The 18,396-nt window shown below is 49.8% G+C and overlaps 1 pseudogene; it reads right to left on the reverse strand.

Moving 5' to 3' along the window:
• Positions 1-905: 905 nt before the first annotated feature.
• LOC114702711 lies at positions 906-17,518 on the reverse strand (annotated as a pseudogene).
• Positions 17,519-18,396: the final 878 nt, after the last annotated feature.

The raw sequence follows: 18,396 nt of genomic DNA on the forward strand, positions 1-18,396 counted from the left end.
TCGACCAATCAGGGCCAATTCCATGCCAACTAGAAGCTCTGCCTCAGAGTGAGCAGGACAGCTCGGGCTCCTGGCCCGCCCACATCAGCTCTTCTCCCTGCACTCTGTTGCTTCAGCCTCTAGGCCACTGGCTTGAAACTGGTCAATCCTTAGCCTGCCGAAAGCCTTAGAGCTGCCTTTCCTGTGACATCCACAAACTCCGAGATGTACTCTAGAGTACCCTACACCCTGTACAGTTGCCAGAGCAGGCCAGGACTTTCCTGTCCTAACCATCCCTGTCAGTGTTGGGCCTCGCACCAACCACCAAAAGTCATGCTGCCCAGTTGAGCTGGCTAGTGCTGCGCTTGCCCTACTGAGACAGGAAAGCCTGGGTGAAGGCTTTACCCACCTGACCAATCCTAGGGGTTCCCTGTGTGGCCCGACAAGGCTCTCTTCCTGGGAAATATAAATGACACACTGACTCAACAAGAGGCATCTCTAGGGGTTGGGGATCTAGCTCAGTGTAGAGCACTTGCCTAGCAAGCACAAGGCCCTGGGTTCGGTCCTCAGCTCGGGGTGTGTGGGGGGAGGCATCTCTGATAGGCTGGCCTCGTCATCTCTAAAAATAGTCACACCTACATTTAAAATGCCCATTCCACAGGAAAACATTTTCGCCAGCAATTCTAGGACAAAGGAAATCAGAAAACCCACACCTCAAAGGTGCCACGACTCTAAATGGTGCCTAGATCACCAAGCATCTCCTGATGGTTCTTAACTCTGGGGCAGATAGGGGACCAAAAATACAGACAGAGGCATAGAAGGAATTCCCGAAACACGACGAGACAGGATGCAGGACGCTGCATGAGTGTCAACAGTGGGCTACCAGAAGACGTTGGGACAAAACAGGCCCCCAGCCCAGTGTGTCCAGCAGACCCTGGCAGCTCAGATGTCCAGCTCTTCCTTGATGGAGACACGCAGGTGGCAGATGCGCAGAGGCTCCGGGGGACCATCGCCCCGAGAGGCCCCCAGGTAGAAGTAGGGCCTCACTTCCCCAAAGTGGGCGTGGAAGGTATACAGGTGGCAGTGGCGCTCCGAGTCATAGAAGGACAGCTCACCCTCCTCACACTCCAGCTCCACCCGCAGCCGGCGCGGCATGGCCTGGACCAGAGGGGGGGTGGCCGTGTCTGAGGTCATGCAGTGGTCTCCATCCACACCCTGCGTGCGGCACAGGTACCAGAAGCCTGAACGTGTGTCGTGGTAGCAGCTGTGCGAGTGGCCTTCGCCACCTCCATCAGCCTGCGCCTGCGCCTGCACGTGCGCTTGCACCCTCACCACGCCCACTCGCCAGCTCGGCAGACCACCCACATCCACCTCCCAAGAGTGGGAGCCCTTCGAGAAGACCTGAGAGCCCAGCAGGCAGGGGGCCGAGGAAAGCGCTCTGGATTCTCCACCTGCACACGGTAGCCATGGTTGATGACACTCGTGAGGTCATCAGCCACTTTGAGCCAGCCAGCAGCCGTGTTGGGATCCAAGCTGAAGGGCACTAGAGACAGAGAGAGAAGGGGGGAGTCAGCAAACTGGCTGAGGTTCCACCTGCCCCAGTGCATGCAGGGATATGCCCTGGGCCGCTGGGGTAGCATAAGTCAAACTTCACTCCCACCTCCCCCAAAAAAAAGATATGTCTAAGTCCCAAGCCCACCATTAATTATAATCCATTGGAATGGATTATAGAGACATAGGTACTAGAGAAAGAAATGTTACATGACCAACCAAGGCAGGAGTCATTTGTCAGTCACAAGCCGAGGACACCCAAGCAATGCCAGCAAATACCAGAATCTAAGGGCCCTCCCACACAACTGAGGGGCATGGTTTTGCCCATTTCCTGGCAATGAGCTTTCAGCCTTCAAAACTATGGGAACAGACTTTGGTCATTTAAGCCAATTTGTGGTCCTCTGTCATGGCAGCCAAGGGAGACTAACACAGGCAAGTGACTAGGAAGTAGGAAGGTTCACACGCTCCCAGGACACCTAAGAGGGTCAACTAATGTTCCCTGGGCCACTACCATTTCTAGGAAGGAAACCAGGGCACGCTGGCAGGAGAGAGTCAGAGTGACCTTGGGGGAGGTGACCTAGAGTTGGGTTTTCTGTTATGAATGCTAAGAGTTATGAATATAGAAAGGAGCGTTAGCCTCTCCGAAGTGCGGCAGAGCAGGGAGGACCAGAGGCCTCAGGCAGCCTGGAAGGGGCTGCAGGGAGAACCGCCGAGAAGCCTGGCCGGTCTCCGCAGCATGGGATGGTTTCCATTTGCCTGAAGCACCTTGCTGCATGTCCTTACCAGATTCAACAGACCCAAGCATCTTCTTCCAGACACGGTACTGCAGGGACTCCAGATACTTGCACGCATCCATAAGCAAGCCAGGCTGGAGAGGAGCTGGCTCCACGGTGCAAAACAGCCTGGGAAAGAAGGCTGGGCATGGGCTGGGGCTGGGGCCAGGCAGGCAGGCAGGCCTGGCGGAGTCTACTACAAACAGACAACAGAACTGCTTTCCTTGCCTCATACCTAAGCTTAGTGGCCATCGGTCCCAAGGCAAACCTGGACTGAGCAAGGAGCCACTGGGCAAGGACCACTGAGCAAGGAGCCACTGGGCTGTCACTGGGCTACCACTGGGCTGCCTTTAGGACCCAGCAGAACAACTGGGAGACACAATGGGAGGGTCTCCAACCTAGCTGCCCTCCTCATGGTCATAAGCCAGGCAGTGGTGGTGCACGCCTTTAATCCCAGCACTCGGGAGGCAGAGGCAAAGGCAGCGGATCTTGGTGAGTTCGAGGCCTGCCTGGGCTACAGAGTGAGTTCCAGGAAAGGCGCAAAGCTACACAGAGAAACCCTGTCTCAACCCCCCCCCCCCAAAAAAAAAACCAAAAAAAGAAACCACACTTGAGCAATCAGCTCATGAGAGGTCCAAGCTAGAAGGGCCTTAATGGTACCTGAATCCAAAAAAGCCACAGTGTTGACTGGCCTTGCCTGAGCACCTGCAGAGACTGGAAACTCATCATAGCCCAAAGCACTCACTCTCATCTTCAGACAGGACACAACTTTTCCTTATTCATCCTGGAGAGCCAATGAGCACCCACCCAAACAATGTATGCCAAGGCTCTCAGAGGATGGAAGCCAGCCAAAAACCAAGTCTGCTGATAACTAAGAAACATGAGTCATGTGCCTGGTTCTGTAAATCCCTGTGCAGAGTATCGACCCTCTATGTCCCAAAACAACTCTGTCTCCATGCCAACCAGAACTGGAATGCCTTTAAAGAGCTCCCCTTGGCTGGCCTCTGGCACTCCCTCTGGATTCCACCCACCTGGAGAGCATAGCTGTCTGGCCTGTCAGCTGCTGGACAGGGTACAGCCCTGGCCTTCTGTCTGCTCACCCTCTCCCCTCCACCAGGCTTGACAACTTACCGGCGTTTTCTGCTCTTGTGTTTCTGGAAGAAAGAAAAAAAGCAGAGACACAGAATAAGAGAACGCAGGGAATTTCTGAACAGGAGTTGCCAGGTGCCCTACACTCATGGATGAGCAGATCTGACATCTCATACCCTACGTGGATCTCATCTCAGATTCAATGTCCCTCCTTGGAAGTCCCAGGTGCCAGGGCGAGGATGCAGCAGAGGGAGACCCTGTTCACTGCACATGAAGCCCAGGGCCAAACTTAGAACTGACCCTAAAATTCATATGGAGTTTCAGGAAATGCAGAATAGCAACCTTGAAAAACTAACTAGTTGGAGGACCTCATACACCTCAATTTCAAACTGGCTACCAAAGCCACTGTGATGGGAGTGGTGGGACGAACGAGGACAGAAGTGACAGTCTAGATAGAAAGCCTCATCATGCTTACTACGCCTGAGCTTCTAGAGACCAAAGCCAGTTGATAGAACTGTCTTCTCAGCAAACGGTATGGTACAACTAAACAACAACACAGACTCTGCCTTGTGTCAGATCAAAACAACAACAACAACAACAACTGAAATATGTCTAAGACCTAAATATAGAGCTCAGACTGAGAAAGGACTTATACCGAACATAAAAGGAACTCTCAAAGCTAAACAGTGAGAAGACGACCCAACTGAAACCACAGCTGGGCACGGTGGCATACACCACTAGTCCAAGCACGCAGGAGGCAGAGGCAGGTGGATCTCTGCGTTAGAGGCCAGCCTGGTCTATAGAGTGAGTTCCTGCACAGCCAGGACACATAGAAACCCTGGGAAAAAAAAAAAAGAAAAGGAAGAAAGGAAGGACGAAAACCGTATGAAGAAATTAAACAGACACCTTAAGGAAGTGCTGCCAACGACAAAGGCCACGAATGAAAAGATGGCCGTTGTTAGCTGTGTCTGGAGACGGCCCACTGGAAGCACACTGAGACAACACCTCACTTAGGAAGGCGACGGAAAGGAAAAGTGGCTAGAGGTATAGAGACTTGAGTCTCATACTCAGCTGATGGGAACACCAAAATAGGATGGCTACTTTGGAAAACTGCCTAGCAGTCCCTTAATGGGTTAAAGTAGAATTATCAAATAATCCAGAAGTAAAAACATGTCCACACAAAACCAGGACATACGTGTTTGGAGTTCTATTCCCCATAAAAGCCCAAAGCAGAAATAACTCCAATGAGTAGCGATGGATGAATGATGGGTAAAACACAACACACAGGGAAATTAACCGACCACCAAAGGAAAAAAGTCCTGACAGATGCAAGAAGCTTCAAAACACACTTCTGTGACAGGTGTACATGTGCATGCAGGTGTGTATAAAAATTCCATTCATGTGCCATATACAGAACGGGAAATCCAGATAGAAAGATTACTGACTTCCGGGGGTTATGGGGCAGCTGAGAACATGCCCTGCTTGGGCATGATGAAATGGTCTAAAATACTGTCATGATGGCTACACCACTGTGTACATGGACATCCCAGGGCTGTGCTTGAATTAAACCAGGTTGGAAGCATACGCCTCAGCTCCTGGCACTCTGGAGGCTGAGGGTCCCAGGATCATTTGATATAAGGAGTTTAAGGCCAACCGTGGCAACATAGCAAGATCCTATCTAAAAAAAAAGAAAAAAAAAAAAAGCAACAAAGAAGCCAGGTATGGTGTCCCACAAACTTTTAATCCTAGCACCAGCAGGTGGGGCAGAGGGGAATAGGCCAGCTTGGTCTTTATAGCAAGCTCTTGACCAGTTCAGCTCTATCCTGTGAGAATCTCCATCCATCCATCAATGGTCACAAATCAAAGTCACTTCTGTAGAAACACAGAGGTCCTTGTGCTCATAGATTAGCACTAGAGGAACCTGGAACGTTAAACATACGGGTTTTCTTCACAAGAGGCTGGAGCAGACGTGGCTAATAGCTGGGAGACCTTTGCCTATCTGCGTGATGGGAAACCACACACCAGTGCTCCCCCAGACCCTTATCATAAGCTTGTTTTTCTCAATCTATAGAATCCCTCTTTACAAAGGAGGTTTCACATGTAATTAATCTATAGAACCCATCTTTATGAAAGATGTCCCATGTACTTTACAAAGAATTCTGATGCAGTCACATTTGATCTTTATTTAGCTTACTTAATGCTTTATCATCAACACAGAATTGAGTTAATTATCACCAGGAAAGTTTTTGCCATTTGTGCTGTACTTAAATATGTCTAAAATAAAAACACTTGGGGTCAGACTCTCAAGGTCTGAACACCACCAGCTACTGAACCATCTTTACCTTCTCACCTCCCACAATTACTCTGTTGGTGTGCTGGTTGCAGAGACCACCTGGCACTAGACTGATTTATAAAGTAGCTTCAAGTCATAGAAACTTCTCTGCAAGGAAGGATAAAATCAATAAAAAGAAAGAAAATGAAAATGTTTCAAAGGAAGAACAGAACTCCTTTCCGTGTGTGTGTTTGTGTGTGTGTGTTGTGGTGTGTGAGAGAGAGAGAGAGAGAGAGAGAGAAGAGAGAGAGAGAGAGAGAGAGCACACACTCATGCACACATGCCTGGATCAGAGGTCACCTCAGCTCACCCCCCAGGTGCCACCTGCCTTGTTTTTGACCTAAGTGTCTTTTACTGCCCTGGATCTCACCGAGCAGTCTAGTCTGGCTGGCCATGAGCCTCAGGGACCCCCCTGTCTCTATCTCCCCTGCACTGACCCAGCAGAGTGAGCTACCATACTCAGCTTATTTATGTGTTGTTCTAGGGATCAACTCGGCTCCTCAGCTCATAAGGCAAGCGCTTTACTGACTGAGCCACCTCTCAGCCTGGAATCACTCTTTCTCTAACAAGGGAGAGAAGGCAGAGGGAGATTCCCCTAACCCCGAACACAAAAACAAAGAAAGTAAAGGTAACGGATAAAGGGTCAGACATGTGTCATGCATAAAACCTAAGCTATGATCCACCTCTGCAAAGGGAGGGAAGGAAGGGGGGAAGGAGGAGAGAGAAACAGAATACTAAGGCTAAAGGGCTCAGCAGGTTATGCTTGCTGTCAACACCTGTCAGCTCTCTGGCTCACACAGCACACGACTGCCTGCCATAAGCTGCTCTCTTGACTTCCACACAGGCCCTCTGCAATGTGTACCATCGTGGTAGTTTGAAATGGCCCCACAGACTTCATAGGGAGTGGCACTATTGGAGGTGTGACTCTTGGGCTTTGAGGTCTCAGAAGCTCAAGCCAGACCCAGTGGCTCACTTTCTCTCTTCCTGCTGCCTGCGGATCCAGATGTAGAACTCGCACCCCTTCTCCAGCACCATGTTTGCCTTGGCACGCTGCCATGCTTCCTGCAATGACAATGAACTAAGCCTAGGAACCGATAAATTAAGCCAGCCCCAATTAATTGCTTTCCTTTATAAGAGTTGCCATGGTCATTTGGGTGTCCTTTCACAGCCAAAGAAACTCTAAGACACCTATCTACAATAGTAAAAATAGAATACATTTTTTAGAATTTAAATTATTGCATACTTTTAAAAGACTATTTCACTTAGGGGTGGAGAGAGAGAAACCACCAACCAAGCAAAGAGAAGCAAGAGTTCGTGAAGAGCAGCGGTGAGGGTAGGGGGCTATTCAAAGCTGCAAGCGTTGCTCCGGCACAAGCCATGCCAACGAGGTCCTGGCAGCATCACAGGAAGCCTGCTGAATGGGGCGGTGCTCTGAGCTGCTGGCCCGAGCCTGTGCCCCCTCAGGTCAGACACTGAGCCTCTTACCATGAGGAAGGTCATGTCGTCTTCCTTCATCTCCATCTGCAGACGCTCGATCTCCCGAGCCAGTGCCTCGGTCTGCTCGGCCAGATGCTTCATCTTCTCCTCAGCCTGAGTGCCTTCTTCCTGAACTCTCTCCTTCATGCATCCAAGGGTGCCTGCTCCTCCACTCGCAGGAAATCGCGCAGCTTGTCAAACTCATCCCCGGATTCGGCCTTCCAGCCAAGTGGTCTGCACCTGCACCAGAGCGGGAAAAGGACGCAAGGTGTCAGGGTTTGGGCTGCCTCAGCGGTGTGACTACCTTCAGCAACGCAACTCAAAGCTCTAGGTGTGATGAGGAACCCCTTTAAAGACACTCACACTCTAAGTCATAACCACGGAAGCACTGAGGACAAACCACAGATCCTCAGAGGAAAAGCAAAGAAATGCGGAATGAAGAAACCACTACTTAACATATGATGCTCCAAAGGCTCACAGAAAGAAGATGATTGAGAATGTAAAACATAATTTTTTGGTTTTGAGGCTTACTATGTAGACCAGGCTATCCTTGAATTTATAGGCATCCACTGCCTCTGCCTCCTCAGTGTGGTATTAAACATCTCATCTGAGGAACTGCCTAGTTCAATAGGTTTGTGGACACATGTGTGGTGGACCCTGGGTTGTTAATAATGTAGGGGAGCCAGCCCCACTGAGGTACGCTCTAAGTAGGTGGTCCTGAACTGGAAGAAAGCTAGCTATGAGCTGGTCTGTCAGCCAGCAAGTCAACAGCATCCTCCATGGTTCCTGCTGTACTTCTTGGCCGTGATGTGACTTCTTTGGCTAGAGGGAATGCTCTACAGGATGGCGAGCAGGCTTGCCTCGGGTCCTTGCTCTAATGTCCCTTCAAATGATAGACTGGGCCTGCAGACCGAAACACACCCTTTCCTCCCAAAGTTCTTTGTGGTCATGGTGTTTGTCACAGCAAAAAAAACTCGCTTATGTCTTGAAGGTATAATACTTTCAGTGTTTATCAGAGCCACAATACATCCCTTAACTCCCACTCAATGGCCGAAGTAGAACATGTAGCAAGATCACTAACTAGATGGAATTCATACGTGTAACTCTAAGGTGATTATCAGGAAAATAAAGCACATACTCTAGTTACAGCAGGCTGTCCTCTACTGCAGGGATTCAAAGTTCAATACACATTATGATCTGGGACAATAATGACAAAATGACTTGCTAAAAATTTAAAAATAACAACAAAAATCCAATTTACTGAAGATATGGCACACTAGGAAAATTATGTGCAACATATATGATGAACATAATCTACCCTCATTTACCAGGAACATTAACAATTGGAAAAGAGCTTTACTCCCAACACTCAGGAAACAGGGACAGGTAGGTGGCCTCTATGAGTTCAAGGCCAGCCTGGTCTGCATAGAGAATTCCAGGCCAGCCAGGGCTACATAGCATGACTCTGCCTCAAAAAGACCAATACCAGACACCTGGGAAAATGTCTTCCAGCAGGTGCAGCAAGTTCCCCTTTTGGACTGGACTTTCAGTTCAGTACACACTCGGCCCTGACATATTTGATGGTTATTCTTGGTTGTCAACTTGACTACAGCTGGAATGAACCAGAATCCAGAAATGGAGGGCACATTGTTTCTCTAGAGAACCCTGACTAATACACGTGTGATGGTAAGATGATTTCCTGAAGACACAGGAGCCTCAAGTCAGCTTGTTGGTTTGTGAGACATCTTGAGAGGGTTCTTTCCATTGGTGCTTCTATACTGAATGCTGAATGCCTAACCAGGAACTACATGGAGACTGACTTCTCTTTTACTTGGTAGGGCTAAGGGACTTGCCTGGCCACACTGGGTTTGGGTTGTTCTGCTGCTCAGTCCGTTACTTTGCAACCTGCTTCGGATGGTTATCTAGCTCTAGCCTCTCACCCGATTGCTACTTCTTCTAACCGCTGCTCAGCTGGACTCACTTGACCCTCCAGTACTGTGTGCTCAAGGTCAAGGCCTCATTGTGCCCTGATGTGGCATTCACACCATCCGAAAGCTTATGCCTAGAACTTCAAGATACTGGGAATAATGAACGAACTTGCATTCCTTACGTTCTTATGGGAGCAGGTAAAAAGTAAAATAGAAAGGTAAACTGCCGGTTATTAAGTACCCAGGGAGACACGCGGTGGGGTAACAAGGTGTGGCTACCTTGGAAACTGGTCAAGAAGCACCTCCCAGAAAAGATATACGAGCTGGGACTTCAGTGTGTGGGGCCTGAGGAAACTAGGACCAGTTAAGGAACAGAGATGGCCACAAGTATGAGAGTAGTGAGTTCTCCAAGGCCAAGGAGCAGGAGACAGGTTGATGGGCAGTATAGGGCAAGAAAGTCTTGAGGTCACCAGAATCAGGGCCACCAGGGGCAGTTTAAGAACGGCACGGGTGACACGGTTTACCAAACCTCCAGTGCCTGGACACTGATTCAGGACAGTTGAGGCTGGCGGGAAGGCCAGGTGAGTCACAGCTGTGGGGTGGGGAGTTTGACAGGCGCAGTGCATTCTGGAAGGAGGACTGGAAGTTTCGTACCACCTCTAATGAGCCCTAGGTCACCACTGGTTTGACCATGAGCTGATGACAGATGACACTCACGGTGCAGATGACGAAGGTGGCTTCTTGATGCACTCCTGTGACTGTTGGCCCGACCGTGCCCTTCGTCAGTGTCCGAAGAGCCCCACTGGTATCCAAGGACATGGCATGAGGGCTCAGTGGAGGCCAATTCTGAGTCAGCCAAAGGCAGGGACTCATCTTCCCTCACCCCTCAATCCTCCAGACCCCCCACCTGCCCCGGGCACTCACTCACCTCATTGTGCTTGGCGATGGCCTCATAGGTCCGCCTCAGGGACCAGAAAGCCTTGGCTTTCTCTCGCAGCACATGCTCCATGTTCTTACACTTGGCCTAACGTGAGGAAGAGAGATAAGTCAGAACTGAGACCAGGCAGGGGGACTAACACAGCTGTTCACAGCTGGAGTTCCACCGTGGAGTCCAACCACAAGCCAGTGTGCTCCAAATGCTGTGGGCACAGCTGGAAGCTCGGGACAGCCCAACCTTGAACTGCATGTTTCCCACCTCGGTCCTCTAACCCAGGACTGACGAAGACACCTGGTGCGGGTGGGGGGCAGGTTCAGGGGTTCCAGAGCTGGACTTCTGCCCTACTCGTCACAGTACAGCAAAGAACAGCCAGCTCCAGCTTATGGCTGATCCTAGAACCTGGAACTGTGGGTATACTGTCAAGATGGCCTGGCCACTGGAATTCCCTAAACTGGACATGTCTACAGCCACTCTAACAGGGTTGACAATATAAATGGTTCTGTCATTTCCCAAGAGGCAAAATATTCAAATGAGATCTCACCTAAACTTGTCTCCGTACCCCACCTTCTCCTTTAAGGGTGTTAGGAGCACAGGAAATACCTCGTTACAAACTCATACACTTTTTTTATTTGTTCCATTTTCTGAGACAAGGTCTTACTCTAGAACACAGGTTGGCTCACTACGTAGCCAAGCCGTTCTCAAACTCATGGTGATCCTTCTGCCAAGTGGTGGGATCACAGGCACAAGCAATCCCACCAAACTAGTTCTCTGTACTTAACATTGTTTTTTTAGTGTTTTGCTCTTGGGGTACAGATGTATTACGTAGCATGTGTGTGCCACGTGCTCTTGAAGTATGGAGGGGTATGCTAGGTAGGTGTCCTTCTCAATAACTCCCCACCATAATCTGTCGTTTATACACATATTCCCAAAACACAACCTGCTCAGTCTGTAATGTTACTTGTATATGTGCTTTTCATGGCTGAACATTTGGTAGGATAACCAGTTAGTGTGCTCTTCCCTGGGGAAGACACTCTCTCCCCCTCTCATCAGCTTTGGTTGCCTATAGTTCTTTTTAGTGGCTGAGGCTTCGTGGCTTTCCCTCATCCACTCTGGAATGTCCATTGGCATGAACAAATGTCCTTGTTCAGCTCATGTTTAGGCAATCATGTTGGTGAGACTTCATGCGTGTTGTTTCTGACATTACCAGAAGACAAAGACTCACAGCAAACTCCCTGATCGTCTGGTTCTTCTTCAGTGTTCCTGAGCCTTGGTCACCATAATTTCAAGATCAAGTCTCTCAGTGAATCCAGAGCTATGTGGTTACCCAGCAAATACTAAGGATTTCCCTATTTCTGCCCCCAAACAGAGATAAGTTCAAGTAATCATGTGATCACACTTTTTATGTGGGTTCTGGGAATTTGAACTTGAGCCAAGCACTCAGCAAGTACTAACCCATCTCTCTAGCATCCTGTTTTATTTTAAAAAATAAAAAAATAAAACTTTATTCTAAAACACACACACACACACACACACACACACACAGACACACCACACGTTTAAGGAAGGCACTTAAAACACTTGCCTAGTACCAATGTTTTCTTTTTAAAGATTTTTATTGTATGTGTGTGTCTATATGTATTTCTGTGGACCACATGTGTACCTGGTGGCCAGAGGTCAGAGAAATGTCAGATCCCTTGGAACTGGAGTTACAGACTGCTGTGAGCCACCATGTGGGTGCTGGGAACCAGAACTCAGGTCCTCTCCAAAGGCAGCCAGTGTTCTTAACCACTGAGACATCTCTTCATCCATTCAAAGCTTTTAAACTTTTAATTGTTGTTGCTAAGCTGCAATTCTGAAGAACCACCTTTAAGTTTTAAGTTGGGTTCCTCCTGCCTTTGTATCCAAGGCCTATTAATTTCTCTCCATTTTTACCTTTACCTCTCTATATTCTATGAGAGTGTTACAGACTTCTTCAAAAAAAATCTCATCAGTAACAAATCTAACACTCGTAGCTATGGTTACTGCCATTTCCTGAGCACTTAACAAACCCGAGTCTGCACTAGCTAGCCAACTGTGAACTTAGCTCTTCCTCATCACTTGAGCTCCTCCTATCAGGTGGGTCTATCATTAGTCCATTTTAGAGAAGGGACTCTGAAGTGCATAGGAGGACCCTGTTCTCTGCAAGTGTACAAACCTGAATTCAGATCCACAGCATCTACATATCAGCAGCCCCACTGCTGGGTCCCTGGAGCTCAATGGCCAGCTGACCTAGCTCTGCAGAACCAGGATGTCAAGCTGTCAAGCTACAGCGGTGAGTCTGAAAGCCCCCAGGACCCTCTCTGTGAAATTCAGCAGCTAGATTAAGCTGCTGAATTGTGGTAGTTCTCACACAGGACAAGTTCCATGCCCAAACATCCCATTCCACCTGGGCCTGACTCATCGGTGAGGAAAATCAGAAAAGGTCTGGCCAAGGCAGTTCAGAGGCTCGGGATTTGGAGCGGGGTCACAACAGGTCTGCTGCTGAAAATGGAAGCCAGGGAGTGCTGACCAGTTGTCAGGAAACCCAGGTTCTGACCTAAGAGCCTCACTGAGTTCATGCCCATCTCTACAGAGTGGCTGCATTTCTCCTTCAGGAAGTGCTAAGTATCCCCGAGTTCCCATCTGCTTGACTAGTAAAATGTCTCCTACAGTCCTCCTCTGTGGACCTGGTTCTGTATTCTCAGGAGATCGATCTGCAAGTTACCTCTGAGTGTCTCAGCATTTCCACTGAAAGATGACCCCAAACTAAGATAAACCTACACTGATTCACCTTACCCAGTACTGACACATGCCTTGTTTCCCACCAGCTCGGCTGACCGGGCACCAGCATATACCAGAGTCCCCATCTGACCAGAAATGTGAGACAAACATGTTGGCCCACCCACATGCAGGCGGTCAAGGCCCAAGAAGTTTCATGACGAGGAGTTTTCTGAGCTCCTCATCAGCGACACTGGATGGCTGGCTTACCAGGCTGTCACTCCAAAGAAAGTAATAGACTACATCTACCAGATCTTTGCCAAGGACAAAGATTTCATTTCAATAACGTAAAAACCCCTGAAACTAATCTCCCAGCTACATGTACATTTATTTTAGTTTTACTGCACAGCCTGTCAACCTCTTTTGGTTACTGCTTGCGTATGGCAGAGGAAAGAGAACTTTGCCATACGCACGTAAGCAACAGCACATCTAAGCCATACTGCTAGGATATTTTTTCCTTTCAGAAGAAATGTGGGGTTGAGGAGATGAAGTTTTGCGCAAGTAGGAGAACCTGAATTCTGATCCCCAGCACCCACACGTCTGTAATCCCAGCGTGAGATCCTGGAAGGTCAAGGGCAACAAACCCATTGAAATCACTGAGCTCCAGATCCAGTGAGAGATCACTGCTCTCAGAATGTAATGGTAGAGAGATCACGGAAGGGTTGTCACCCCCCTCTGGCCACCCCCTCACCCACCAAACCTGAGGCCACTGTACTTGAGGCCTTTCTAAGGTCCCCTGGGCACTCAGGTTGGTCAGCTATCTTGTCAACCCCCCATCATGTCCCACTGTGTTAGGACAAAGTCCCAGCTCATTCATATCCCCCTCAGTGTCTTAGGAATGAATCTGCCCAGCAACAGTAATAATAAAAAAAAAAACACCACACACAGCCTTTATGACTTCTACAGGGCTGTGGCCCACCAGCCTAACAGAACAGCCAAAGGGCAGGAGTCTTCGTTCTGCTCCATTTCAGAAGTGTTGGTTCCGTCCAAAACGGGAGTGGAGGGTGGAGGGTGGCGGAGCAGAGGTGGCCAAGAAACAAAGAAAGGGTTACAAGACACAGCCCCCAAAGGCACATCCCACAAACTGCCTTCCTCCAACTAGGCCCCACCTCCACTTAGCACCTACCCATGAGGCCATCAAATGATGAACCTGTGAAAGGACTCACTCACTGACAGGGAGGGTCAGGGTCTCATTCTTGGAACACCTTCAGACACTCAAGGAGCTGTACTCGACTGTCACAGTCAAGATGAACCATCACACAGCTTCGGGGTTCTGTGGACATTACATTGTTAACACTTAAGAGGATCTAGCACAGAGCAAGTCAGTCCTCAGAGATCATCGTTGCTGGATTATCACACAGTAGCCAAAGGGATCTTTCTTCTAAGGCCCCAATCTGGGGATTCCTGAGGGGTACCCAGCAGGGCCGCACTTAGTCTAGCAGTCTCCCGACTCTTACCTTGTGGTGGATCATCCTACGCTGCTTGCTCCCTCAACCCACACCCATGTCCAACCACACAGAACCATGCTCGTCTACCAACTGCCTCGCCTACTCCTCCGAAATGTCAACTTCCAGAAGCGGTGTTCTAGTTTGCTTTCTGTTGCTATGACAACCAAAAGTAACAGGGAAGAAAGAGTTTGTTCCAGCTTAACAGGTCACGCTCCATCACCAAGAGATATCAGGGCAGGAAATCAAGGCAAGAACTAACACAGAAACTATGGAAGTCATGGAGGTACGCTGCCTTCTGACCCACTCCAAGGCTCATGTTGTTCAGTTCACTTTCTCATGCCACCCAGGACCACAGTGTGCGGGGGCTCTCCCATACCAATCACCAATCTAGACAATCTCTCAGATTGGCTGATCCCTTCTGGGCAATCCCTCCATTGAAATTCCCTCAGATAACCCTAGGTTGTGTCAAGATGAAATTAACTGGGACAGAGAGGCTGTCTTATGAACGCAAGCAACCCTAACACCTATAACAGAGTGCGTTTATTTCACAAACGCCATCTCTGTTAGCGCACAGCATGTGCTCTCCTGGGATCTTTCAGAGCAGCCCATTCCCTGCTCTTAGACTCATGCTGAGCACCCACTGGCCCCACACCACCATTCTAAAATGAAGGATAAAAACTTGGGCCTCAGCCGGGCAGTGGTGGCGCATGTCTTTAATCCCAGCACTTGGGAGGCAGAGCCAGGCAGATCTCTGTGAGTTTGAGGCCAGCCTGGTCTACAGAGCAAGATCCAGGACAGGCTCCAAAGCTACACAGAGAAACGTTGTCTCAAAAAAAAAACGACAAAAAAACAAAACCCAGAAACAAAAACAAAAAAACAAAACTTGGGCCTCCTGGCTTCCCCTGGTGTCTAATGCTTTCTCTCTTCTAGAACCTTCTATATGCTGTACCATCTACTTGCAAACACCTCCCTTAGCCTTCTTCAACTGGTTAATGCTTCTACATCCTTTAGATATTGCAATAAACTCCCAGAGACTGCGAATTATTAACTTGGATCTCATCTTCTCCATGTTCCTGAGACCTCCCGGTACAAGAACAAAAGGCTGTCTCCAGGCCCATGTTCCCTGTCCCCTGGCTCAGGGGTCTTCAGTTGAGGCTTGACTCCACTCATTCTGGGGGCACCACCCATGCTAAGCTGTACCTCTGCCAGCACCGGGGAAACCAAATCAGGACCGAGCCTACGGACTGCCCACTTCAGCTATGCCAAATAGAGAACTAGTACTTCTGCTGGTGGAAGTGGGAAAAAAAAAAAAGAGGAACCACTGCTGAGCAAATATAATGGCTGGAGCTGCATGCATGTAGATGGCATCCATCTGCCCCCCTCCATTCTGTACGGAACTGCAATCAAGTGTGCTGATCCTAATAAAGACATCTTAGAAAGTGTGTGTGGAAAGGGTGTCTGAAGCTCAGGCACTGTGGGCTCTTGCCTCCTCTTTACTATGGTAGGCTTCCTGGCAGCTAACACAGACCCTTCCATGTGTAGGTCTGACTCATGTATTAGTAGCTGATGAAACAAATTTTGGCTGTTTCACAGTCTGTCGGTAGCTTTGAAAAATAAAAAACAACAAGCCTCTGCCAGAGTAAAATGGACACTTCAGAAACCCTTTTCAAAAGTCAGTTGATACACCAGGATTAAGTGCTTTGGGAAAGCAATGGAACATGTCTTTCTAAGCGATTAAGTCAAATGTTTTCGAAAACGTCTGACCCTGTTTAGTTAAAAACATATTTTTCCCCTCTTTTAGAACAAAGACTTCTCACTGGGCCTAGAGTCACAGGCCTGTAAACTCAGGCACTCGCAAGGCTGAGGCAAGCAGAGAGCAAGTTCGAGGCCAGCCTGGCTAATTTAAGAGCTTGGCTCAACACCAAAACCAGGCTGGGGTTTGCAGCTGCGTGGCAAAGTACTTGCTTGGAATGTATTAAGCCCGAGTTTGATCTCCTGCAGTACCGACACCCATCCTTCCCCATGCTAGTTTTGCTGTGTCAGTTGCTCTTGGTTTAATTATAGCCACTGGAACTCCACAGATACTTGGATGCTAAGAGTAATCGGAGTAAGGCAGCAGGCCAGCGCCACAGCTATGGCTCTGAAAGCCGTGGGACGCCGCTGGGCTGGGGAAATCTCAAGGCCCCAAACCCGAGCTAGGGCCTGGCCTTCTCCACTACTAAACTGAACATGCCAAGCCCGAATGTCTGAGGGCGGTACCACTCAGTCATTGTTCAGAGGGGTCCCGACGGCGGGCAAGAAGATGGCTAGGCCCGGAGGCAGTGGGGGGAGTGGGAGGGGGACAGTCCTGGGGTCCCCAAGGTGGTCTGGGGAGATGCTTACCCGGAAGTCCTGAGCAGTGTCCTTGATGGGCTGCACGCGGTGCTCCTGGTGCCGGGCGTCGGCCTGGCAGGCGCAGCACAGCAGTTCCTTGTCCTCCAGGCAGAAGAGCGTAATCGGGGCGCGATGCGCGCGGCAGGGGCGCGGGACCGGCGGCCGGTCCAGCGCGCGCCCTCCGCCTCCTCCCGCAGCAGGGTCTCCACCAGGTTGTTGAGCGTGTGGTTGGTGCGCAGCTCCCCGGGATTCGCTCGTTCCTTGCACACCGGGCACAAGGGCGTCGACTGCACCTCCCAGCAGCTGGTCACGCACCGGCGGCAGAAGTTGTGGCCGCAGCGCAGAGTCACCGCGTCGCGGAACGGGTCGTAGCATACAGCGCACAGCAGCTCCTCTTTAAAGGAGAGCGAAGGCCCCGGGGACACAGAAGGGCCCGGCTCCATCGCAGGGGCAGCCCCGGTCGAAGTCACCACCGCCGCCTTCATGCTTAGATGGCGGGCGTTGTCCTTGCTCGACAAAGTCTGGAGAGCGACCGCGGCTGCAACCTATCGGGCGGGCTTCGAGGGGGCTGGCCCACCCACTTCCGGTCTGTGCGGGGTCTCCCGGAAGAGGTGTGGTCCGCGGTCTCTGCGGGCTCCCGGGCTATCCACGTAGGCACCGAGCGGAAGGATTTTGGTGCCAACCGCACTGAGGGGCTTCCGTTGTGAAATGAAAAGGGAAGCGGAGGGTCGCCATCATTAAGTAATTCCCAAAGTCTCAGACTCCCACCATAGATGGACGTGGACGTTCGTGTTTTACCTCGTTAGGTCCCCGAACCCGGGTCCCAAACAGTGGCTGGGTCTTGCAACCCTGGGAATGCTTTCTCCAACCCTCACATGGCTCGTTCCCTGACTTTATAGAGTCGGGCTTACTGCAATCTCGGGTGGCGGTAAGACCTGACAAGTTGCGATTCCGGGCTTGTGGTTGGATAAACGAGTCCCGTACGTAAAATGGTGGTCTCCGTAAAAAGGGCGCGTGAGAGAAAAATGGAAGCATGCTTATGGCATCAGTCAAACCTCCATTAAAGCCAGGATAAGGAAGTCGTAATGAATATGCTTGTAATCTCAGCGCTTGGGAGACTGAAGCAGGAGGATCAGGAGCTCGCGGCCAGTCTGGGTTACACAGGGACATTTTTTTATCTTCTATTCTGGATTCTTGCCAAGAACGACAGCTGAAAACTACCCATTCCGCTCAGTGTGACTATTTTGTATTGCACTTCAGTGTGATTATTTTGTAGCCTTCCGCCATGGACTATCTCTCCCGGGATGGGCTGCCATTCCTCTGTTGAAAGATAACTCCTGTGTGTAGGTAGTGCCCCTGCATGTTTTGAGGACAGAGACCCAACTGCCTTTTTCTGACAGTCTTTTCAAGGGCGTTTCTAAACATCCTTCAATAGCGGTGAGAGGTAAAAACAATGTCATGCCAGATGAAGGTCTGGCCAACTACTCCCTGTTACCAAAAGATTCCAGTTCGCTGAACTTAAGGTTTCTCTCCTGTAGCGTGTGTCACACAGGAAACAGGCCCAGTGAGGAAACACCGATGGCGTTAATTATCTCTACTAGTGATTATGGTCCTTGCTGGGACCCTGGAGTCAGTCACATGCAAGTAGCGTTGAAATATCAGATCCTTTACAGCACTTACTCATATCTTTCCACACTCTGCAATAGTCCTTATC

Source organism: Peromyscus leucopus, unplaced genomic scaffold (genome assembly GCF_004664715.2).
Source record: "Peromyscus leucopus breed LL Stock unplaced genomic scaffold, UCI_PerLeu_2.1 scaffold_573, whole genome shotgun sequence".
NCBI classification, from domain to species: Eukaryota; Metazoa; Chordata; class Mammalia; order Rodentia; family Cricetidae; genus Peromyscus; species Peromyscus leucopus.